Source organism: Haliotis cracherodii, unplaced genomic scaffold (assembly GCF_022045235.1).
Source record: "Haliotis cracherodii isolate W230 unplaced genomic scaffold, xgHalCrac1.p SCAF_4, whole genome shotgun sequence".
NCBI classification, from domain to species: Eukaryota; Metazoa; Mollusca; class Gastropoda; order Lepetellida; family Haliotidae; genus Haliotis; species Haliotis cracherodii.
Window position 1 is genome coordinate 42,483,175 of NW_027266297.1, and position 26,543 is coordinate 42,509,717.

Consider the following 26,543-nt stretch of genomic DNA (forward strand, 5'->3'; position numbering starts at 1 on the left):
CATCAGTGATATAGCTGGAATATTGCTTAGGTGGCGTTAAACAACAAACAAACACAGTAATTTACAAATCAGATGAATGGATTTATCAGTGTAAATTGGCCAAAATAGGTTTTTTAATGCAGAAAAACACCCCGTTCTTCACTTTACTAACACAATCATTCATGCCAATATGGTTCCTCAAAAACAACATTTATGCATATTAGATCTTTCTGTTCTTTTTACGATGGTGTACATGTAAGCTTATTCATGAAACCAAGGATGTAATGTGTATGATGTTCTTGCACTGGCTAAGCAAGTAATGGTTTACAGAATACCATGGGTCATGTAGGTACTGCTTTTAGTGTTTGCAAACAAACATGGCGTCTCACTGATCTATCGGCTATCGAGTAAGAATTTACCATCGCGGATCTGGTCACATTACTGGGATATTGTTAACATTATCAAAACAAGTAAACAGCGTTACCACTATCTGCTTCCACGCGGCACGTTAGAATTGTTTTTCTTCTTATAGCAGTGAATACATTGGAACTTTCTGTTGAAAAGGAGGGAGTAAGGGCCTTAACTCTGTAGAAATACATGAGGAAAGGGATGTAACTCTGAAAAAATAGTTTACGGCACCAATTTTTGTCTTAGCAAGTATTTCTTAGATAGGCATGCAAACTTAACTCTATAAAAATGAAATTATAAACCAGTTTGAGATCCTGAGATCCTGACACATAAATGTGTAATGTCAGTTCTCCAACTTAAGTAGTTTTTGTGAAAATTTGTCTCCAGTGAGAAGCGGGCGGCCCGCCAGGCAGACGAACTCCGTTTTTATATCCCTCAAGAAATTCGAGGTGGAACTATAGCACATGATCAAATTGAACCTGTAAAAGAAAATACTTCACAGGTGCAAACTGAATTATTTTATCCCTCGGAACAGTTTTGGGAGAACTCTATCTTACAGTAAGCTTTAAGGGCCCCGTTCCTAAAATTGATCTTAGCGATACGACGACTGTAACTCCATTTCCTTAGCATTGGCGTATGATAGTCGTTGATCGTTTTGTTGAACGATGCCAAGAAGCTGCACTTATGTAGCCATCGATCGCTTAATCGTTCAGGGATTTCAAAAATATGAATTAAAATGGTTCAGGCCAATTGTGTGGGTTTTTACGTCAGAAACGCGTTCGGTAATATATACTCTATGGCTTTAATGTGATGGATGACACTACTTCACTCTTCCAAGATAGCTCCCTACAGACTTGGGAACATTATGATACATCTTTCAAATGAAATTCAGTTGGAACAGTTAGTCTGATTTTCTACGGTGCAATAGATCTGGCACCCTCATGTCAGCTCATGTTGGTGTTTATATCCTGACACATTCACGCTGCATTTCACAAGTGTGAGGGACGGAAATAGAACCAGGACAATTCGTTCTAAGTGTTCTTCTTTTCATTGTAATTACATCTTCATTCATATACGCGTGTTTCATCGACGCTGCTTATGCTTCATGCTGCATACCTTGATGCCCCACTGCCTCCTTTGTTCGGTTGACACCCCCATGTAGTTTTCATAGAACAGTTCGACGACTTTAATCGTAGCATGAAATTCCGCTTACAATATCACCTCACCTACTCTCACCAACCTGTGTGGCTGTTTGGTCATCTCTACCTGACCTCATGCAGCTGGTATCTATCTCCCCACTGAAATCACCCGGTCAATATATTAGTACAGTCTGAGCTTAGCACGGATATTCATATCATATGAAGGAACAGTTCTTACAGCTATGCTTGTATTCAACTGATAACTCCGACCTGATCTATCCAACCTGTCCGATCTCTTCTATGCGATTTGTATCGATTCGGAATTGCGCCTGACCTCTTCTTTCTACCTAATCTTACCGATTCTTCCAATTGACCTCAGCTATCTGACCTTTTCTAATCTGAAGTCGTCTGTACTATCTTCAATATGCAGACAATAACGTGATACTTCATCTCCTTATCTGAAGACGAGCCAGTTCCCGCCTTCCTTTTACCTTATAATCCCACTTATGGCAATCTAGCGCTTTATCTTCCTTTCTTCCATTCGTTAAGAAATGCCCTCTTTTGGCCAAGCTTCTTCTTAGCCACAACAAATTCATTATTGTTCGTTAGATTTGCTAGTTCTTTTTGTCTTACGAAAACTTGGTGGTGGTGTTCAGTTGACTTAAATGACTCCATTAACCATTAAACGACCAATTTATTTTCTTAGAAAACAATGAATCTATACACTTTGAGTGACTAAGTAACTAAGGTTTTATGCCGCTTTTAGCAACAATCCAGCAATGTATCACGTCGGGGGTCACCAGAAACGGGGTTCAAGCAGTGTACCAATGTAGGGAATGAACTCCGGGTCTTTAACGTTACGAAGGAACGCTTCACCACTAGGTTATCCCACCACTCCTCCAAACGCTTTGAATATCTTTGACCCTTGACAATCGTTCCCAAGATTGTCGTTTGATATCAAATATATTGACATAAGATGATAACTGTTTAAAACAGATGCTTGCTTGGAGTTTCAAGCTTTTATGAACGAGTGTTTATATGTTATATAAAAAGAAACACATGCAAAATCAATCTTCCAGCTTTTTCAGTTAATAACTAGCGTCTGAAGTGTAAAAATATATCAAAACCAAAGACGTTATTTATTTTCTTGAAATAGTTTCACGCTCTTCTTAAGTAATTCATTATGTCAAACTGGCCGCCTTCATGGTTTAGTGGTAGAACGTCTGTCCTGGAGAGCGGATGGCCGGCCGCGTCCTACTTAAAGACGTTAAAATATGGTACTTGTTGTTACTCTGCCTGGCGTTCGGAATTAAGGGGCTAAAACAAGGTCTGGTCGGTTTGGAGTCACTATACTGTGTCTGAGTGGGGTATTCAAGTTAAACGCGGCACGGTATCTCAGTGGGCTAGCACTATAAAATCGACATGAGTCCGGACAAGTACAAGCAGCCACACACACAAGAAACTGAACTGGAAACTGAACACTGAACTAGAAATATAGGAGCTCAGTAAAACAGCCTCATCTGTTTCATAGTTAGATATGTGCATAAAGATTCAAAGTGAAAACAACCCTTTATGCCGAGGAATATTCCAGCAGCTCCAGCCTTTGGTGTCTACATTTCACAACTTTTGAGGTACAATCGAGCTTGCCTTGGTTGGTTTTTTGACGGGTGCCACCGGTTTGTCAGGATACGCTTACCCTTTCGCAATCATCCGGTATTTTCACTGCTTTGTAGTGATGCATAAGCACATGCGTATCATACAGTCGGAATGGATGAATGGATGCTTTCAACATATATTTCTTTTGATTATTCTGCAACCGCATTGCTAGGAAGACATATTGACATACTGGTTGGTAAACATGTTAAACAGACAGATAAGTAAACACGAACTACGGAGAAGTGGGTAGGCATGATTGAGAGGCAGATTCGTGAAAATGTTAGACATGGGATCTGATGAGTAGGATTGGCAGGAGAAATCATCACAAATAGATGGCCTTGTAAGGCATTCTTAAAAACCTAGTAACGAACACGTTTTCTTTACTCAATGGAATATGTTTTGAATCGTAATTTCCTTACATGTGAATTAGTCTTAAGATGGGCTTTTCTCGTAACCATGTTATCAGGACAAAGATGAAAAACATCGTCTTTTGTCAGAATGAAGAATAGCTCTTTCCATTTCGACTTAAAAGTGAATTTTCTGAATTGACGTCACATGACGTGTTAAACCAAAATCAATAATTTTGTCAAAACTTTCCTTGGAACGAGCCTTGATTTCGTTTTGACAACCACCGAGCAATACGTGAAGGTTTTAAGACGAAATCAATATTTTCTTTTAATGAGCATTGATTTTCTGTTTCGATCCGGAAAACTTAAGTCTGAAAGTCGAAAGAAATGTATATTAATGCTGCACTGCGAACCATGAATTTGCAGGTAAGGACATTTGTTTAACCCTGCTTTTTGGTAAATCATACCATAAAGTAAAATTGATTTACTTTTGTAGCTTGCTTATAGTTGTCTGTGCCAGAACCATACAGCAGCGTTAACATCCATTGAAAACATGATCGATGGGGGCGTACAGGCAGAGCTCAGTAGCCCCTTTCGAGCATGTTGCAATCATGTCCCGCTGCGACGGTAATTGTCATGCAAACCAATTTCCTGTTAGATTATAAAGAGAACTTTGTTCATCATATCTCAAAGGGGACTGGACAAGGGAGGGTATGTGCTCAACGGCATAAACCATCAAGTCCGAATAAACATGCTCTCACATAAAATTGCACAGCAACAATGTTTTTTATTCGGGCATAATGTTCCGGGCAGAATGTTCTTCGGGGAAGAAGAAACTGTGTTTCAAAGATTTTGTGGTACCATTTTTTTAATGGTGAAGGTGAACTGTTCATCTTCAAGCACAGCGAGGGGATCGATGGTTATATTTCCATTTGTAACAAAACCGATGCATTGTCACTTTCGCTGCTGTTAATAAGATAAATTGCAAACTGGATTTCCTGAAAAGCGTCAGGTGTTGAAATGACGTCATTTAAACAATCAATGTGATATTACATATTATTGCAATTGAAATATTCTTATTATAGTCTATTTACTGAATTCCCTGTAATGGCAGCTGTGTCTAAATTGCATTATTTACTGTTAGAAAGATACTGGTATTTCACTACCGCCTGTGACTTGTAACGTAGGGGTATTTATTTATATCGAGACCTGATTGCTCGGACTAGCCGGGCCAATGTGAAACTGTTGATGTACGTTTACAGGGACCGTCACCACGGCCATCCTAGTGACGCGGACCGGCGTATAATCAGACCGTGTTTAAAGCTCCCAAAGGACACATTTTCAACATTTGATCAAAGTTCCAAACCATATCTAATCTTCTATTTTTGAGTAGCCACCGAGTGTGAAGAAATAAATATGAATTGAAGTGAAAGTATAGTCCAGAGGACCAAAAATATGATTGTGAGTCGGATTCAGTGGCTCCTGTGGGAACCGTGTTTCAAGAACACTTGTGTACTTATTATTATGTATTACTTGAACTGATGTGTTGGAACACACGTTTACCGTGTTGGCCAAGTAGCGTGACAACTGGTGCACGTTAGTATTGTGTGGAGTTATAGTTTGGGTGTAGGGCATGTGTGTCTTTACAATCATTTATTACATATGTTTATAGCATTATCCTATATTTCAAACAGATATCAAAGGCTTATGGTGGTGTAGGTAATCAAAATTACTACTGACATATTGTGTAGCTTGGTATTAGATTCTTATCATTGAATCTTGTTGTTCCAGAGAAAACTGAAATCTGTTTCCTCAATGGTTTGACCGCGAAACAATGTCAGGCGCAAACAGTGCAAGAAAAGGTTAGTTGCCTGTCTGACTCTCAAAGAATACACATTTGAAGAATAACCCCATTTGTTTTATGCAACTTTAATGAAAATGCACTATTCCCCTCGATGTAAAAAATGTTCTTAAGAAGCTAACCTTATGACACATGGTATTGCTTGGTTATATCAAACACAGTATATAAATACCATTTAATTAGAAGAAATATGGCGTGAAGTATCTGACACTTACAGGTACAGGACGACACATGTATATTCTTTCCAATGGGTAGTCTGACATGTATGTACAATAGACAATTAAATAAACTAACACTATGAGTATACCTTAACCACATATCTTATTATTAAATTAACAATGCTATCCTGCATTAAGATAAGGTATAGAAGGTGTTTCTATGATCGACAGATTTGCGAAGGGTATATGCAACAAACGGATGTAATTCCCGATAGAATAGGAATTTCGTAACAAGCAAAATGCCTCCGGAAATGGAAGAAGATGATGATAAAGGTCCGTGTGTGGGCGGGTTGAAACCGGATGATTTGAAATGCCATCATATAAGCTGTATTGTGACTGATGCAGTATCGGTTGATGTTTGGAATTTTTGGTTCATCTACCGTTTTAGTCTTCCATAAGTAGGTCCTCGTGGACGAAAATGACATAATCTTGTCATGACATGCATTGAAGTCTTTTCAAAATAACACACAAACGCACGCACGCACGCACAAACACACACACACACACACACAAATCAAATGTGCATGCACGTCGCCATATAAGTGCAATCGGTCTTATTACGGACTGGATATCTGCATCAGGTATTCTTTAGGTAATTAAAGCAAATAACATGGTTACAAATTCATGTCAAATTTAACAAGCTTGCTACCTCGTATTCAGGATAATTTATCTATAAAATCATGTCATAATAATTCAACCTGTGAAGACCCGGGTTAGATAGATCTTCAGCAACCCATGTTTATCGTAAGAGGTGACTAACTGAATCGGGTGGTCAGGCTCGCCGAGTTGCTTGATGCAAGTCATCTTTTCCCAATTGCGTGGACCAATGCTCATGGTTCTAGTCACTCGGTTTTCTGGTCCAGACTCGATTATTTACAGACCGCCATCATGAAGATGGAATATTACTGAGAACGACTTTAAACAACACACACACAAACAAACAAACATAATAATTCACTCCCAGTATCATCTTATATTCCTTGAACGGTCGACATGCGAGAGGTTTTAGACGGCTTCATATGGTGGGTCGTGCCAGGATACTCAGATCATGAGCCATGATCTTCAGTTTGAATTTTAAGAATGTAGTCAACCTCTTCACAAACCTCTTTGGACTTCCTTCCACAAAACTTGACACGTCATGTGAAAAATGTTCAAAGCAACTATAAAGCAAACTCAACCTACAAACATTTGCGAAAAGGTTCCACGGCACAAAGACTCATTAAATCATAGCATTATAAAGACGTTACAATGTCCAATTTATTTTCAAGTTAGTGAGTGGGTAAAATATATGATGCAAACCATAGGACGCAAAGCCACGATACCTCATTTCAGTTTCCAGTTTGCATTCAAAAGAGACGCCAATCGTCTGGAATTGCAAATTGCATTAAGTACCCAGCATTCTGGTAACCAAGCAGATTCTACACAGTAGGTTTAAGCAATTTGTATGAATAAGGTTAAACGTGGTGACCTTCAGCTTATAAAACGTTCTGTTCAACAGTTGTGAACAGAACTAAAATATATTTCTCAAACGTCAACTTTTTATCATATGACGCATTGAAACACCATTATTGTATCTGATATTTGAAAGGCATTTAGAAGTGATACACATAAGGAAGAGAATATGTGGATATCAACTTCTTTATTATGTTGAACACGTTTCAGAGTATATGCTTACTCCTTCATCAGGTGAATATACAGTAGATGATACACCTGATGAATGAGTAAGCATATATTCTGAAACGTTGTGTTCCTCATACTAAAGAAGTTGACATCCATATGTTCTCTTCCTCATTATTACTAGTATATCGTTCACTCTAACATGTTCTGAGTTAGAGAATACATTATGACATACATCCCACGGGAGTGGCGAAAGTATGGATAAATCAAAAATTATTTTTAGACCTTATGTCTAATTAAATCAAAGCAGGGGAAAGGAGTTTGAAAAAAAAGAAATTACCTCCGAAGGAAGTACACATGGTGATGGAAACACTATGTCACGCCAGTGAGAGATGCTTCCTTTATGACGACACCAAACCCACGTCGTCGAACATCACTCTGTTGGAGTGCGACCAGATCTTGATCCACACGTTTCATATTGATCCCTGTGACCATCCCGTCAAGCTTTATGTAAATAGTTAAACCAAATTTAATGCGTTTGTGTCAGAGAGCATTGTTCGTAGTCTGTCAATACTGTATTTACAATTTGTGTTCAAGTACATGAACTATTCATAGGTGTCTGCGAGTATGAACTGTTAAACATCCAAAGACCATAAGTCACAAGACGTACATGTAGTTACATGGATTTATTGTATTGCTTCAATACATATTTTTGCGAGTTAATGGTTTTGTTTGATATACCACCAGAATTTTGATTAGTTAACTGACGTTTGAAAATGTCTTTTCTGAGTCAATGGGCAATAGCACATTTGCTTCATAGCCCAACTACTAGGCAGATGTGTGACTGTTGCAACAAACAATAGTGATAATACAACGTTGACATCAAACCATAGACTGTAATAACTGGAATAACTGGAATCGACCCTGGTACATCACTGTAAAAAAATAGTTCTCGGATCCCGACTGATCATATCAACCACCAAAACTCACACTGAAGGAAGAAATAGAAGCAAACTTTCAATATATACTAGAAGACATACTAATCTGGTCAAAGTGCAAAGAATAAAACGCAAAAGCATGTAAAACACATGTGATTCCTGACACTATAAATATAAACCAGTAGATACTAGTATCAAATTCTAGCCAAAGCGTAAAGCATAAAACGAGTGTAAAATACAATTCCTTCTACATTTCCGAGCCGCTCAAATATAAATTGTAGTTAATACCTCTCAAGCAAATACTACCTCCATGTAAGAAGACTGACCTGACATTGTGACCTGATTACCCGGTTTCACAAACTGACTGCACAATCTTCATGTTACTCAATATGGATTTACCTTCCTTAGTAGACAACATGCAATCTTGGTCTCACGAAATTTACGAATAAGTCTCCTGCTTAAACTTCTGATCACACTGCAGTTCTGACCATGAGATATCCCCCTACTAGTATATGTATTCTCAGTTTGAAGCGACACCAGCGACAACATCCATCATGATATGTTGCTTGGCTAACGTAACGATGCCAAGGTTCTTTAACACAAGATATGTCTATACTATCCAAATATTGCCCAAACGCGAGTAGGATTGAAAAGTAAAAAAGTGAAAGTAAATTTCATCTGAAAAAAGACAGTATGTGAGGATGACATCTGCCTATTAAAACAAATAACTCTGGTAATTTGAAAGTATATAAGTGCGAATGATTAATTGTTTCAGACATCACGTGGGTGACTTGTACATGCAGCTTATGTGCAAACTAATCCTGGTCTAAAAATGAAAAATCTCCGGTTCTCTCAACCTTAGTATTCTGTGTCTCTCACACCTTCTCTGTTGCTGTCTGATGACTCTGAAGAAAATGTTTAGATCCTTAAACCCCCAACAACACCGTCATTAGTTCGCGAAAAGAAACTAACAAGTCTTCAACAAGAGATAGTTTGATCACATAAACGAGGTTTTACTTTGAAACTGGATTAAATTATAACTTTCCATGCAAAGACATATACTCAAACGATGTTATTTCTACACACCGTATGTAAAGTAGGTTTTGAAACGTTATAGGATTGATTGGAACTGCATATGCAACCACTGATAGCGGCTAAGGTTACATATCACGTTTGATATCAAACTATATTCACAGACATTTACTTTGAAACATTTACTGCCATGCAACGGCGGCCTGTAAACACTCGAGTCTTGACCAGGTCATGAACAATGATCCACGTCATTGAGGTACGCCGCCACACTGTCAACCAAGTCACTAAGCACGATCACCCGATCCATTCAAGTAAGTTCCAGTGAGTGAGAAGGTGTGAAGACATGTAAAGGCCATGGTATAGGATGGCATCGCGCATGTTCACAAGCAATGTGGCATGTTCAGTCATTCCTCTGATTGTCTTCCATAACATTTCTGGAATAACTAGACAAGGCCTTTGGTGGCGAATCCTTGATTGAAGAGCTAAGCTGGAAGCAAAATTTGTTTTCCGTAACATTTGAATAACATGCATGTTCATGGTCTTAATTATAAGTACGTAAGCAGCTGGGAAATGTAGACGTCATCAGCTGTAGCTGTTGGTATATTATCGACAGGAAGGGGAAATTCACGATGGGAAAATCGAAATCATCCCTCTTATCATACAGCTTGGCACAGAGGCTGCCATAATTTTGAATTTCTATGCTAAGGTCCAAACAGGGCAGTGAATATTCAATTTGTTTCTCGGTTTCTTTCTTTGATTTCCAAGTCTGGTGGACAGGTGAGGTGAAGATGCACATTTATCTTGATATTGTTGATGACAATCATCGGTGAAGTCAGTGGTATGTAATAGCCTTAGTCACGGTTGATTGCCGGCTGGAGTCTTTTGATGTTGATGGCTTCTTGTAGTTTCTTGATTTTGAATTTTTCTGAGGTTGGTGCTGAGGGCTGTGACTCTCTCCCACTGAATGCTGTGGCTTGGGTTGTCACGGATGTGATCTGATAGAGCTAATTTAGAGTCATTTTTGGAAACTACAAGAAGCCATCAACATCAAAAGACTCCAGTCGTCAAACAAACGTGACCGGCGTACCATCAACTCATCAAAGATCCCAATCAGTCATAATCCAATTGTTTATATTACTGGCTTCATCCTTTCTTTATGTCACTGACTTCACCGATGATTGTCATCACTACCCTTGTGTGCACATAACAGTCCCTACTCCAGTATAACAATATCTACTCTACTGTATAAGCATTGCCTCCTACTTGTATATAAACTTGTCAACCGCGATCTGTAATCCACGCCAATAGAAGTTTAAAACGACATAAAAAACACCTAGCATTAACAACTCAACCAACCCCGCCCAAAAAGCAAATAATCTCGCCAACCACTTTTCGGCCGTTAGCAGTAACTCCAACTTCAGCCAAACATTCCAAGAAAAACTTAAAACAGAAAACAAACCCACAAAAGAACCAAACAATAACAATCTGGAAATAAACCAACCCTACACAATGGAGGAGCTCCTCTACGTAATCCAAAACAGGAAAAAGGGCACAGCCCCAGGATTAGACCTAACTTCTTACCAAATAATTAAAAAACTCCCCCTAAAACTACTCCAGACACTACTCAAACTATACAATCTCATCTACCTTAACGGACAGGTTCCCACTCCTTGGAAACAGGCCCTAGTCATACCAATCCCTAAACCTAATAAACCAGCTAATCAAGCTAACTCATATAGACCAATATCCCTAACTTCAAACTTATGTAAGGTAATGGAATCAATGGCTAAAAATAGATTACAACATTACTTAACCCAAAAAAACATCATAAACCCAGATCAAACGGTTTCACTCCTGGCCGCTCAACCCTAGATAACCTCGCCCGACAAGAGCAAAATATTAAGACAGGACAACTAAATAAACAATATACCACAGGCATCTTCTTAGACTTCTCTAAAGCTTTCGACATGGTATGGCACGACGGGCTAATACAAAAACTTCAAAAAATAGGACTCAAAGGTCAGATAATAAACTACATCCAGGACTTCCTAAACAATCGTAAAATAACCGTGGGTATAGACCAAACACTATCGGACCAATGTCCCCTAGAAAATGTCACTCCCCAGGGCAGTATCCTCAGCCCCACCCTCTTCAATATAATGATAAACGATCTATTCGAGGGCCTATCCCCTAAAGTAAACACATCGAAATTCGCGGATGATGGAGCCCTCTGGATCCGCACTAAAAGCCTCAAAATGGCCCAAAATTTACTCCAAAAATCTCTTAATAAAATACAACAATGGGCTGACAAATGGGGCTTCTTCCTTAACTCAGAGAAAACAACAGGAATAGTATTCAAACATAAAAACATAAAACCCGCCTCCCCAATCCTCCAGCTAAACAACCAAACAATCAAATTTCAAAAACAAACCAAATTCTTAGGACTTATTTTCGATGAACATCTCACCTGGAATGCTCACATCCAAAACCTAACAACTAAATGCAGTAAAGACCTAAACTGGCTCTAACTTGGGAGCCTCCAAAGATACCCTCCTCTCTCTCTACATATCACTAATTACAACATACACACATATACAACACCCTAAACAACTCTCTATCTAAAAAACTTGATTCAATACAATATCAGGCTCTCAAACTAATTACACGCACCCAACATGGCACCTCCTACACTTCACTTCAGGCCTTAACAGGAGAAATGCCACTAAGTCTACGCAGGGAACAGCTAAGCTTAAATTTCTGGGCCGCGTCCCAATCAAACCCTCTCATCCAAGACTTAATAAACCAAAATATCAGCCCCCCAAACCAAGCTCTAGCTCGTAAACACCCCTTACTTACCCCAATATCCCAAAGAATAACAAACTACCTCAATGAACACCAAATTAAAAATCTTAAACAAAACTGCAAACAATCAAATATCTTCACCCCTAAACTTAAAATACCCAAAATAGACACAACACTAGCTAGCCAAATAAATAAACAAACCGACCCAAACATAGCTAAAACCACCACACTAGCATATATACACGAAAATTGGCCAAATTGGTGTCACATCTACACGGACGGATCTTCAGATCCGACCTCCAAACACACAGGTTTCGGAGTCCATATCACACAACCAACTAAAACCACACAATCCTTCCGACTCCCTAACAACCAATCAATATTCACGGCAGAACTAATAGGCATAGCCTCAGCCCTCCAAAATCAAGAATAAAAAAAACACAAAAAATCCTAATACTTACCGACTCCCTAAGTGGACTGCAAGCCCTCCAAAACAAAAATACCAAAATCCGACCTAAATTAATAAATCAAATACTTAAAAGCTCCAACGACCTAACTAAGGCAGGCAAACAAATAACCTTCTTGTGGATACCCGCCCACGTAGGAATATACGGTGATGAAAACGCCGATAAAGCAGCTAAACTATCCCTCAAAATCCCAGAAATAAGCTTAAAGTTACCAATCTCAAAATCAGAAATTAAAAGCGTAAACAAGCCATCCATCAAAAAAAATCGACAGAGTTATCACTTAACTCCAAACAGGACACACCAACCTTAATAACCATCTAAAAAAAATTAAAAAACATACTACATGTAACTGCCCACACTGCACACACTATCTAACACATCGAACCGCATTACAAACCACCCCAATCTAAACGAGGCTATCACTCTAGAAGCAATACTAAACCCACAAAATAAACTAGAAAACTTCAAGGCCTTAGGCGTATTCTTAATCAAAACGGAACTAATAAAAAGCATCTAAAAACACTATTATCTACCAAATCAAAATTACATAAACAAACAAACATCCACCATACCCAGCTCCCTTAGTTCTCCTCCCCAACCCCATCGGCATCTATTCCAAATCTCAAAATTCCCAAATTCTATATATGCAACCCCTAAAGCCCCCTCTTGGGTTGCACACACCACTTTCGCCCCTTTCGGAAACACATTAAATGGCCTGGTCGGGCCCGTGTGCGAAATACGCATCAGTCGGAAAGCGCACGTTAAATCTCCAAAGTAAGTAAGTAAGTAAGATCTGTATATCACTTGCTTGATAACGGTGTTAGATACTACACCGAAACGTCGCTCTTAATTGTAATAAAGAAGTTGTTCGTCATAAATTCTTGTCTTTACTTAGTACTCCGACTTGTAAATGCCTATCAAAGTAGTATTTAGTTATGAGTGACCTTTTTGGATAATTCACCAATACGAAGTTATTTGGCCAAACACTGAATGTAGTGATGTTTACATACACTGTTTGTGTTATTTCCGGGCACGATATTTTGTGGAAACCTCTACAATTTTTTCATGTAGGGCAGACTTTGGATGACAACTGGCTAGGACAGAATGGGTTTATTCCAAATCGTTTTTTCTTTTTTTCACAGACTTAACCCACTCTGAAAGACATTCAACAGGTTCCTCTTCAAATGTTTCATCTTCCATCCATTAGCCAGTGTTTTGGTATATACTTCGACAGCATCCATATTATTTCAAACGTTACGTGCACACAGTTCGTTGGAAACATAATGTGCACATTCTTGGCCATATAAATAAAATCGACAAAACACGTTCCATATTCATAAGAAATATCGATAGTACGATTCCGGCCACATAATGAGCACGTCTTTATGAATCGCTATCAAATAGCGATGAGACAAGGTATTCGCGGAAAGATGAACGTATTATTACGTTGACGAATGGCCGATACATGCAGAGCTTGAGAGGTTGATAGCAAGACTGTACCCCAAGTGTATATGGGTTTAGGTATAATTAAATTTAGTCTCATACTACTTAAAGCCATTCTCAGTAAAATTGTCCATGCCAATAAAGACCAACATATTTTATCAACGCCTTTGCATGCATAGAGCCACACCTGCTTTATACACCCCTGTATACATAGTTCCACACATGTTATCTACGCCCCTGCACACATAAATCCACACTTGCTATCTTCGCTCCTGTACACATAAATCCACACTTGCTATCTTCGCTCCTACATACATAGATCCACACGCCACTGCTTACAGAGTTCCACACCTTCTTTCTACGCCCCTGCATACGTGGATCCACAATGATATCTACTCCCATGTATGTATATTCCCAAACCTGCTACCTACGCCCTAGCATACAGTTTCGAACATGCTTTCTACGCTCCTGCATAGATCCACACCTGCTAGCTACGCCCCTGCATGCGTAGATCCACATATGCTATCTACGCCCCTGAACACATAAATCCACACATTTAATCTACGCCCCTACATGCACGGAGCCACACCTGCTATCTAGCTACGCTCCTGCATACAAATTCCAACACCTGCTGTACACTCCCCTGTATGCATATACCCATACCTAGTATCTGCGCGCATGGACACTTACCATGACATGCATAATTGAACATACCCATATTCTCACCAACGCAAGATACCTACACCTGTACATATACACAACAATATTCCATGTATATAATTATGCATCATCCATATATACCATTACACATCAATGCATGCACATGCACGATGGGAATCCACATTAACAGCTGCCACACCACTGCATTTCATCTGTAGGGCACCGAATGACCCAAAATATCTTTACTTAATCAGAGTGTTTCCAAGGATTCTGATGTTTTAATATAATATATAACGCTAACTCAAATGGCCACAGTTTAAAGTCAGTGGCATATAGTCTTTCACTGTTAGCAATAATATCTAAAGTCTATTTGAAGGCACAAACTTAACTCTCTGAATAATATGAAATGTAAATCGACGCCAAAACATTTAAATACTATCAGTTTTCTTTTGATAGCGTTATAGTTACAGAGTTCTAATCGTGATACAAACGTATATAACGACCAGCGGCATTCATGAAAACTGAACATAAGAATAATGTAATAGAATCCATGCAATATATTTAATATTTTACTTTTTTTAACTGACTATTTCTCCTTTCATCTGTCACGAGATGATCGAAACATGATATTTCTCTTTTGTGAAGATGTCTTCCGGAAATTAATTAATTTTTTTCATTACAAATGTAAAACCTTGCTACGTAAATTCTCCCTACCTATCACGCGGGGACGTTTCACCGGTCCTTGTCATAGTGACTTGAAAAGTAGTTCCGAGTTTGCAAAATCTCATAAAAATATAAACAAAAGTAATAATAAAATATTTGAGGTCACTAAAATTCTTTATCATATATTTGGATATGATTATATACAAAATCAACTTGAACAAAAAAATATTCTTGAAAGCTGCGAGACCGCCATTGGAAGCGAAGGAATACACGATGGTCAAGTAACAAAAATGTTAAATGAAACATTTACAGAGCATTTAAAAGAGAATAACAAACGGCAAAAAGCGATATTATCTCCATAAATGACCATCTGTCATTATTTTGCCTGGTCAATGTGGAACTAACGTAAAAAGGAAACGAACAGTCTGTGTACGGGCCAGGCACTTACGATTCAGGGAGTCAATTTGCGGGGAGGTAATTCTTATATGGCAATAGTTCCGTCAAAGTGTTATGTTCACTGCAGTGAAATATCAAATGAAAATATCACTTTTGTCAACTTCTGAAAACTAAAGTTTAAAAAAAATGCTACCAAATGCTTACGGCTTATAGAGGATGATGTTTTTCTTTGATCCAGAGTTTCAAAAGTTTAAAAAGGGCCGGTCGGGTAGCCTAGTGATTAAAGCGTTCGCCCGTCACGCCGAAGACCCGGGTTCGATTCCCGACATGGGTACAATGTGTGAAGCCGATTTCTGGTATCCCCTGCCGTGATATTGCTGGAATATTGCCAATAGCGGCGTAAAACCATACTCACTCAAAAGTATATTTTCAAATCGAACAATATTTAGGTAGCATTTTGCTATACGAAATATGTTGTTACGTAAATCACCTTCAATAAGCAATCGTGTTTGGTCACGTTAAGCGAGTGAGTGAGTGAGTGAGTGAGTGAGTGAGTGAGTGAGTGTGGTTTTACGCCGCTTATAGCAATATTCCAGCAATATCACGGCGGGGGACACCAGAAATGGGCTTCACACATTGTACCCATGTCGGGAATCGAACCCCGGTCTTCTGCGTGACGATGTCACGTTAAGATTTGCTTATATTTGAGAATTGAAATTTACGAGACTTATGGATGCTATGGATGCTGTTACATCGCCAAGTTTGTAACAGAATATTCTGAAGAACGAATTTGAATTTGCCCTTTGCAATACACAATTGTTTTAATTTGAATAGATTGACATCAGTCCGCCAGTTCAAGAGGTAACAAAATGTAACAGGTACAAACAAATTCTTACCCACGGGCAACAACAATACACGATCACATACTTCTCATTACAAGAACTTCATGCAGAATTTGAATCGTATGACAGTCTACTGGATAAAGGCGTTGCACGTCGTTCGATTTCTCACATGGGCAATGCTTTACCAGCCAAGCCACTTCTGAAGATCACCCGATCCCGTAAGTCGCCTCTTACGAGAAGCATCGTCGCCTTTTACGGAAAGAATTGGTTGCTAAAGACCGATTCTACCACAGATCTTCACGGGTCACCAACAAAATGTCAACTTTTACGTAGGTCCCCTAGCTGTCAATTGGACTAAATACTCTTCAATCCGTATCAATACTGGCTAACGCATGGCGACAGACCTTAATTCATAAGACAAGTTCATAGAAGATTGCATTGTCACCGATGTTCCTATACACAAAAGTATTACATCTGTGTTCCTGGTATTGAATTAACCTCCATTACAATTACAAATGATTACCTTTCAGAAACATAAAATGGCAAAACACGCTAAAGAACACCAAGGAACGGGACCTAAAAAATATTAGAGTTTCGATGTTCTTGAAAGGACTTGGTTGTTAAATGGTAAATAATGCGTTTCTCATGTCAGCAGTTACAATATAATTTGAACCTTCCACGAGTAAGTGTTTGGAGCTATGGTTCTTTACCTTAGAATGCACTATTAAAGGCAATGTTGTATTTATAACTCTTTAGGGCATGCCAAGACATCATTAATAGTAGAAATGGAGACAGAAGCTTTCAAATTAATTACCTCAGGACAGACGTGCTGATGGGATGCATTTCCTTGTGTGCTTTTGTAACGGACAAGTGCAACTTCAGTAATCGCAATACACTTGACATAGGTCCTTGCATAAAGCAGAATGTGATATCAGGAACAGGCATCATTTATGTGTTTCTGACATCTAACACATGCATGACACCATCAGAAAGAACCAGTCACAAGGACAGATATTATATACTAGTTATGTGATATCAATGTTTAGATGAAACACGTTTAGATTAGCCTTTGAGTGTAACACTGCTTGAAGACAGCGTGTGCATATCCTGTCGCTCACAAGATTTGATCTTCGTTGAAGGTGAATACTACCTATGGTGGCATGTGACAGATATCTGTGTAACAGAAATGAATGTTTTGAGTAAATATTAAACGTCAACGCCAGGTATTCGTTTATTTGCTGAACAGATTCCACAGGGCGTGAAAGGTAAAAGAGTGATGAATTAAATGATTGGATCGCTGAAAATCGGTAAAGACACCAGGGGCGGTATTCACAAAGCTTGCTCGAATTTTCTTAAGCCTTAAGAATTCTTAAATCCACAAAGAAGTCTTAGTTTCCCTAACAACCAACTTAAGTTATAAGTAATTTCTTAAGTCATATTCACAGGGCTTCTCAGTGCTTAGTACTTCATGAGCTTACTTAGTCCTTAAGAATTTTCTTAAGACATCCAAAATGGCTGCCATAGGTATTTACAAACCACCGCAAGACGAGATGTACTGCAAATATATTCTGACAAAGAACTAATCAGAAGATACAGGTTAAACAAAAGTGGCATTGAATATGTGACTGGGTTAATTGCTGATAAAATATGTTCTAGCACCTCTCGTTCTCATGCCATGACAGGAACTGAAAAGGTTGTAGCAACGCTACGTTATTTCACTACAGGCAAAATGCAATTATGCAACGGGGATGACTTGGGTCTTTCCCAATCGTCGGTCAGTCGAGCGATAGAGCAGACAGTGTCAGCTTTGTCCGACGCCGATATAGCGTCTCAGTTTATTCACTTTCCGACAACGCAAGGTTGCGTTCGTCGGAATCAAGCGGCGTTTTACAGCATCGCTCACTTCCCTGGCGTTGATTGATCCCATGTGCAGATTTTTGCACAATCTGTCGACGAACCCTCATATGTAAATCGTAAACAGTACCACAGTATTAACACACAGCTTGTATTTGATCCAAACAACATGATAATTGACCTTGTTGCGAAGTGGCCAGGCTCCACACACGACTCACCGAAAGCGTACTTCATATTTTATTTGAACGACACATCATGCCAACAGGATGTCACCTACTTGGAGATAGTGGCTACCCCTGCTTACTCCGTACCTGAGACCAAATCCTGGCTCACAGACATCCTACAATCGGTAATAATCTCCTACAATCGTGAAGACGCAATCGTAATGAGAGTTATCCCCCTTCAAAATTACAAAAGTGAGAATTGGTTGTTGTGAAAAGTTTAAGTGTTCAAATGTGAAAAGATATTTGGTTGTGCATATATATATCGAAAGTAAACATTAAGAAATTACCCATATAAAAATATGAAATATATTTAATGACAGATAAGCCAGAAATACATAGAAATAAATTCAATCATTATAATTTTGTTTAAAAAAAACTAAAAATTGTTCTAAAAATATATATTTTACGGTCAATGTGTAAAATGTGATTCAATTTGGCAATTTATAAAATGCCTAAATATTTCAGTCATTATATCAAGTGACTAAAACATCTGTCCATTCACTTAACAGACTGGATAATCGTTATTGGAGTTCAAAAGGGCCTAGGCACTTCACAATAATTATTGACTACTCATGTTCAATCACTGACTGATGAAATAGAGCATATTAATAATGTTTGGATTTCATTATTATTTTAAATGAAATGGACAGATTTTTCACTCAATTTGTAAAATAACTGAAACAAATTTGTGGAAATTCCATATGGAACACATTGACTGTAATACACACATATCTGTAAATTGTGTGTGTGTGTGTGTGTGTGTGTGTGTGTATATTTTAACAAATAAGAGTAATATATAAGAATCAGTTCATAAGGTTTACCTTTTTTCATATAATTCACAAACAATTTATCACAACTGATTATATGAAAATACATTTATCTTCTTGTAAGAAACATTTTATGACAAACAGATTTTATTGTAGTAAAGGCAAAAGAACGATAGTACATAAAGTCTTCAATACATAATCATTATTGTTGAAAGTTAAACACGTTTAAATTCTTCCCGCAATTCTTATACATATTTCAGAAATTTAGCAAATTTTAAAATTAGTTCTGCTTGAGATATGTACACAGAGAAGCAATGTTGTAATACATATCACAATTTCTTGGAAGTAACTGGCCCTGTTTGTCATATCAAATACAGTGACACAGAATAATATATTCATCCTCACTGGCCATAGATAACAACCTTTTTTAGCACTGATAAACATACCTGTCAGGGGATAGTCTCAACAGACGGAGGTAGTACTTTCTACACTTAGTGACATAGACAACCCATAATGGGCATCTTCCAGTTTGAGAAAGTTTTATTCAAAATCAATGTGTTAAATAATACTAAGGTAACAATTGAAGACCACCTTACAATTTGTTTCAAATTTAGGAATCTTTAAAAATATGCACATTCATCATGACTAACCTAAGAATTGTATACATATGTCAATTCAAACTGAATTGATTATACACTGTATTGGACACCAAAATGTACTTAAAGACACAAAGTACAAATATTTTTACTTGAAAGCTAGCTTAGACAATAATTCTATCACATTAAGATTAAATGTATCTCAGATCTGGTGATTTATGCACTGTAAAACTACTATTACAGTTCAGTGATGCAAAATGTGAACTACAATAATTACCTGTGCTGATAACACCTTGCAATTTCACCCCTGGCTTTACTTTGGATGTTATGCCATTTTTTTCCCACATCCTCAGGGGGCATCCTATGATTTACATAAAAAAGATTCAATTCTCAACTGTGTAATGTAAATTTCAGAAATAAACGAATAGGTACTGGATGTGGCACTGTAATATAACTGTAAACTTGTACAAGAACATTTATTTTTTTCTTTCGCTGAGAATAAATTTATGTTAAATAAAATATAATACAATACAATCTAGTTCTATCCAAAAAAATCCTTCCAATTTTATGTGCGTTGCTGCTGTGAAAATTTGCAAAATATTAAATATTAGATAAGGGAATCTCCAAAACGTAGCTCGAAAGGTGTTAAGAATATTCTTAGTCAAAACTTTATATCCCAAGATGCAACGGGGTAGACTAAGAAAAATCTTAGCTATTATACTAATACTTTGCTAAAAATCATGCTTAGACTGTTTGTGAATTGATACTTAAGATTTTTTCTCAGCTAAGAATTTTAAAGAAAACTTAAGTCAATTTCTTAGAAAATTCTAAGAAGCTTTGTGAATACCGCCTCAGGTTATTCGCCCTCCATGTGAGAAACATGTCAGTTCTCGGTCAGGTGACTTCACTACGATCCTGAAAAGCATCGTAGACGCTATGGAGTGTAAAATCTGGTATGTGTGCGTGCTCTATATCTGTTATAATGAACTGATTTGATACTGTCATAGCGACTGATGTACGACTACCATTGTCTGAAGTACATTTGACTCCAAAGGCAAATTACCCTGTAGCCATGTCTCCATAACTTAATTGTCATTACGTTTTAGGCGCTAATCCCCGTTGTTAATCCTCACCAACATTTCATTGTATATTGACTGACAGCCAGCCTGGGCTACTTTATCACTTCCCGTTCATTACTGTTATTTATAGTATGACATTTATTGCCTTAATTGTTCATCCCCTAAGCTGTGTCACCCCCAGAAGTCCCATGTCCAGAGCAACGTCATTGTCTTTCCATTGTTGTTCATTACTATATATGTGCTACCATTACACTGTTATTAGGGTGTTAGTCAAGCTTGGTATTCCGAGTGCTGGTGTAGGGACGACCTCAAGCAGGATGTGGCGCTCATAAGAAAACGTCCTGAGGTGAGCTGGAGCTCCGCTCACCTCATGTACGCCTGAGCTGGAAGGTCCGCTCATCGCTGTGTTTGTATTGTCAGAGCAGGTATTCCACTCATTGTGCACTTGTTGTTTATTGTTTACATGTTGTGCATAAAGCGTTCCGGTACAGTGATATCGATTTTCTCCTTTATTCCCCCAAGAGCTAATTCCCCGTCAACATGCGCGTTGACAATACTAGGAGTTAGGAATTTAAATGTAGATTTGGGTATGTTAGTTTGATTAAGGTTTAGTGTATCCCAGTATGCGTTTATATTTATTTGTGTGGGGAAATGCGTGGCATGTTTTGCCTGTTTTTCTGTATGGATGTATTTCTGTATGTATTACTGAATGTATGTATTTCTGTTTGTATGTACGTATGTATCCAAGAATGTTATAACTTTTATATATTTATGTTAACATTGTCGAATGAGCCGATGTACACCACAGATTGCGAAAGACATGCACACAACAATGTCCTTATTACCTGTTAATACCATGTAGACCTCACATGACCCATTAATATTTCAGAGATGTCACAGAGGTCAATATGTAATTACAACCTGAAATGATTGTCTGCTGTAGTTTTTTACTGCATCAGGACATTATCGATTAGTAATTGCCCCAGGGAGTGTCGTCGTTGCTTTCACAGTACCTCTGAGGATAAAACACTATGTTCACACAGACAGGCGAATAAAAGTGTGAACCTACACATTCGTAATAAAATTTCATACTTAATAACTCGTCATTAGAAAAGCATCTGGTATCCCGCATATAGACACTGAGCAACCCATCCTCGTTCTGCCAGGAGGCACGAGTTACCTAGACGTCAAGGCGCTGCAATTCATAGTGCGGAGTTGCTTCCATTAGGGTGGCTTGAAACCTATGATCGTGGGTTCGAATCCTAGTAGTTTTGTCAGCACCCTACCCGTGCTCGTGGGTTTCATCAATGCGGTAAACATTTAAGACCTGCACGTCTTTGGAAGTTTCCCCTACGTTAAAGCTGACATCGTGATATAACTGAATTAATGTTCAAATTGACGTGAAACCAAACTCACTCACACACTTTCTGGTGTCCCCTGCCGTGATATTGCTGGAATATTGCTAAAAGCGGCGAAAAATCAAACTCACTCACTCACTCACACACTCATAGCTCTTTGGGGCTCATGGCTCTGTCGAACGCCACAGGTGCCTTAGCAACTCACGATACCTTTCACTTTCCCGTCCCGTCAATGCAAGTCTACCTAAATATGTTTAAGATGTTATATATCAGCAGACATGACCTTAATCTAACACATTACATGTACATGAATAATCTTTTCGATAACTACCGATGTCATCAGTAGTTTGTAATGCGGTTGCCTGTGATCTGACTTCCTTTGAAGGGGCGGTGGGGTAGCTAAGTGGATAAAGCATTCGCTCGTCACGCTGAATATACTGGTTCGATTCCCCACATGGCCACGATTTGTGTAGGCCATTTCTGGTGTCCCGTGTCACGATATTGCTGGAATATTGCTGAAAGCGGCGTTAAACCATATCCACTCGTTCACCTCCTTTGAAACCTTCCCTTCACATTGTCTCCTGGTGGATACGCTTTTGATGTGCAATAATTTTGAATATGACTATACCGAAATCACGAGAACCACGAGGAGCTCATTTCATGTACGATAATGCAAGGAAGAGTTGTTTAACGCCAAGAAATGTTGACTTCGTGAACGTCAACAGGTCTCAGCATCAGCTTGGGCTCAACGACACTTAGTTAGCTTAGCCAAACAAAAGAGGATTACCCTCTCCGATCCTTCAAATGTGACCTTTGCAGAATTGATTACTGTAATGTTATGAGGGGAAGACGCAACCATAATATCTCCAGCAAGCACAAACATACGTACGTCCGGGCATACACCATAAATAAATAGCAACCAAAATAATGCCCCCAACCCAGTACTTCATCAAAGCAAAAAATCCAAACAAAGGTATGGTGGCAAAAATTACAAAATGAAAAAAATAAATAAAAACAAGCAAAATCAAAATCAAACAACAAACACGAAACATATGCAAAACAAACGAGGCAGCTAAAATTTAGAATATTCACTTGTCGACGACTTCACGACGACATCCTCTCGTGAGACGCTTGGATGTTTATAAACATATGACGAGTAATGACATTTGTACGTAATCTCCCCAATCCACCATCCCCAATAATTTTCCCCAAAATTTCTAAATGGTATTTATCAGTCTTTTCCAAAGTTTCATTGTTTGTCATTGATAATGATTATATACTTCTTTTTCACCCAACTCATTTTGTATGACAAAATGACATATTCCAGACTACCAATTCACTGGTATAAAAAATCAAAACAAAACTTGCCACAGCCTGGAATAGCAAAGGGGAAAAAACCCATTAACAAACCCGTCGTTAGAACAAGTCCAATTTGTCACTCAATGTCCTGGCAGAACCCAAAGAACATTCACTCGGCAAATATTGACACTTCAGAGACTATTACCTATAATTATAACAGAGACTATTACCTATAATTATAACTTCCTCCTTTCATAGGCATTGACTGCAAGAACTATACAGAGAAGAACTTGAGCGACTTCAAGCACTCTAGAGTTATTCGGAAGAAAAGGGTCTTTTAAGTCAATTCGGAGGTCAAAAGCAGAGTTAATGTCAAAGCTTAACTGACAATAGGATGTTTATTGTCAGTGATTTAATCATATGGGTATATAATGATACTGTTCGATTAAGTCTAAGATATGTGAGGTTTGTCAAAGGGTTTCACACAGGTGAATGGAGCTGTAAATATTGTAACAAAAATTCCTGTTCTGGCCAGGTTAACAGACACTTCAAACGTCACACTTACAGCCTTTTATGACAGTGGGACAACTTCCAGCCACCAAACTGATTTCAATCATGGAACCAACATCATTCTGTATGTTATTAGGATGACATACCTTTATGTTGTGTTTTCCAAGTTACAGAATCAAGTATGACAGTAAATTCCAACTTGACTTCGGAGCGTCAATTTTGACTTTGACAAGCGGATTGGTGATTTTGTACCTTTGTGGTCGTCTTTTTGACGTCTGACAGTTCAGAGATTCCGACAGCCATTCCGGATTCATTCCGACGGAATATTCCAAGATCGTAATTATTCAAACACACAAGTTACATTTACAGTTACAGTTTTCACAAGTCGCAAGTGATTTGTCGTCCGTTTATAATATTTCAGTTTACAGTCTGTATTTAGATGTTTTGACAGTCGTCGATTGTCATCGCTATCCGGGGGGTCCGAGGTCATTCTGACCGGATTGTTTACATTATCAAGTTGCGTGATGATGCTATCAGAGTAAAGGGTTTTTATCTACCGATGTTTACAGGGATCGTTCTAGAATCGATCCTATAAATTTAATTCCAAGCTTTAATAAGGATTTGACTTTTCATTCTGGGTCACAAGACTTCCGGTATGTATTGTTTACATTACATGGATTCAGTTCCGGTTGCAGCCAAGTTCGTACTCTTTCAAGTTTCAAAGTTTATTGTATAGCATATTTGTTTTAACATTTCAGATATATCATTCGCGAGAGGGATACAGACGGAGTATCGGATTCTAGAGCCACGATGTGACAGACAATGCCGAGCGCGTCTCAAGATCTCGAGACCATGTACAAGATATTTTCGCTAAACCTCGAAAAGCAGCCTCCATTTATTTTCGTAGTTTGTCCACGAGTTATTATCGACCAGTCTTTGGCCATCCCGTTACATTGGAGGCAGCAATGGGATTAATTGGATATACTTTGTATGTGTTTGTTTGAGACTAGCGATTTATATACAGCTGGTAGGTAGTTGTTCATTTTACAATGCCATATAAAATAGCCATGTGGTTTTCAGTTTGCTGTGACAGTGCCTTGGAGCCAAAGCCTTTACCAGTACTTCTAAATACAGAATCCCGTTGACAGACCGTTGCAGCTCAGGGTTCATAACCCACAGAGATACTTCTTGTGACGACTCAAGTATCTATAAATAGCTCACGATTTTTATATGCACAGGTTAAGAGAAGCTGACCTCATTAATTGCAGGCCGTGTCGACTTAACTCAAGGAAAAGTCTTAGAGTTGTGTCCTTATTGTAATATAATACAGAGGCAAAGATTTCTCAAACGTAAAGATATAATAGCAATATTGGCGAGATGTGATGTCTACACTTTTGGATTCAGTTCAAGCAAACAGTTTTGATATTTGGGTTATTTATTAAAGTCTGTAACATTGTCTTCGTTCGTTACCCTGATCAAGTACGTCTGTGTTCAAGTATGACTTCAACCTGAGAGCCAATATCCGTGCAGACCTAATGACAGGTTAGAGTGTTGATAGCACTTACTAATTAACTTTTACAGAATTCTTCAAGTTAACCCTTTTACGCAATTCTTCCAATAAATCCTCAAACAGATATGTGTGTTTTGAGATCATCATTAAGATTTGGGAAAAGCAAAACCTTCAAGTGTTTGTGGAGGGTGCCACCGGTGGGGCAGGATAAACTCATTTTTTCGCGACCCCTAGTAAAAAGTAAAAAGGACTCTCGAAAGGTTTCTTGTGTTAATATATATATATATATGTATGTTTTGTCGCATTTATTCGATAAGGAGAAAAATGTTCTGTTGAAGGAAATACTCTTTCATAAAAATAAAGCATGTAAGTGACATATATAAAGCCTTAATATCAATATTTTTTTATCTTACCAATTTGTATAATATACAAAGAATTTCTTTTTAACGTGTAAGTGTAGTGATCAAAACACGATCCAAGGACACATTTGTAACTTTTGTTATGGGAGTATATATTCTTGATGAGGAAACTGACTTGGTTGATGCATGTCATCGATCCCAATTGCGTGGATCGATGTTCATGATATCAATCACTGGATTGTCTGGTCGAGACTCGACTATTTACAGACCGCCGTCATATAGCGGGTTGAACAGTTTTTCATTATGTGACAATGTGATGTCGGAATAAATCCCGAAGTGATGCAGGTATAGATGTTAACCTCTTCGGTGAAACCCGCAAGATTATTATTATATTGGTATGGTGACAAAACTGGAAACAGAATCAGGGTGTATCTTGAATTCGGAGACTAGTTATTGTGGTTAGTCAGTATGCAAACACAAGTTTTGTAAATTAATCCTCTCGTACAATGTAACTGTACG

At 38.3% G+C, this 26,543-nt stretch overlaps 1 pseudogene; it reads left to right on the forward strand.

Moving 5' to 3' along the window:
• Positions 1–17,979: 17,979 nt before the first annotated feature.
• Positions 17,980–18,675, forward strand: LOC139479427 (putative nuclease HARBI1; annotated as a pseudogene).
• The last annotated feature ends 7,868 nt before the right edge of the window (positions 18,676–26,543 follow it).